The sequence below is a fragment of the Halyomorpha halys genome, unplaced genomic scaffold, assembly GCF_000696795.3.
Source record: "Halyomorpha halys isolate HHAL.00 unplaced genomic scaffold, Hhal_1.1 Scaffold85.1, whole genome shotgun sequence".
Lineage (NCBI taxonomy): Eukaryota > Metazoa > Arthropoda > Insecta > Hemiptera > Pentatomidae > Halyomorpha > Halyomorpha halys.
Window position 1 is genome coordinate 187,693 of NW_027112611.1, and position 512 is coordinate 188,204.

A 512-nucleotide genomic window follows, 5' to 3' on the forward strand; every position below is an offset into this window, starting at 1 on the left:
AAGAACAAACAAATAGATACATTTTACGAGAATAAGACTAACACATAGATTAAAAGGAAAATATAATTAAAAAACAGGTTACAGGAAAAACTTGAATGGATAAATAAGTTTAAAAAAAATTATAAACCAACGTTTCGTCCCACTTTGCAGGGCTTCGTCAACGCTAAATGAAAAGACAAGATACAAACATTCTAGAACTACCAAAACATTTCAAAACAAATGTTATGTTTATAAAATATATAAAAAAAGAATTAATAATAATAACAATATAAGGAAGTATATACACGTAGGTGAACTAGAAACTAGTTACTAATAAATATAACCTGGGCCCTGTTTCATAATGAAAGCTAATAGTATTAGTTCATAGTACAAGTTTAGAAACAACTAGGTAATTGCACTAATACTTTTTTTTTTCACAATAAGGAGGACTACTAGTGATATTACAGGAATTAAAAAGTACTTAAGTACTAAAGTTACTATTGTACAAGTCAGTGTAATTGTATTAAGTTAAA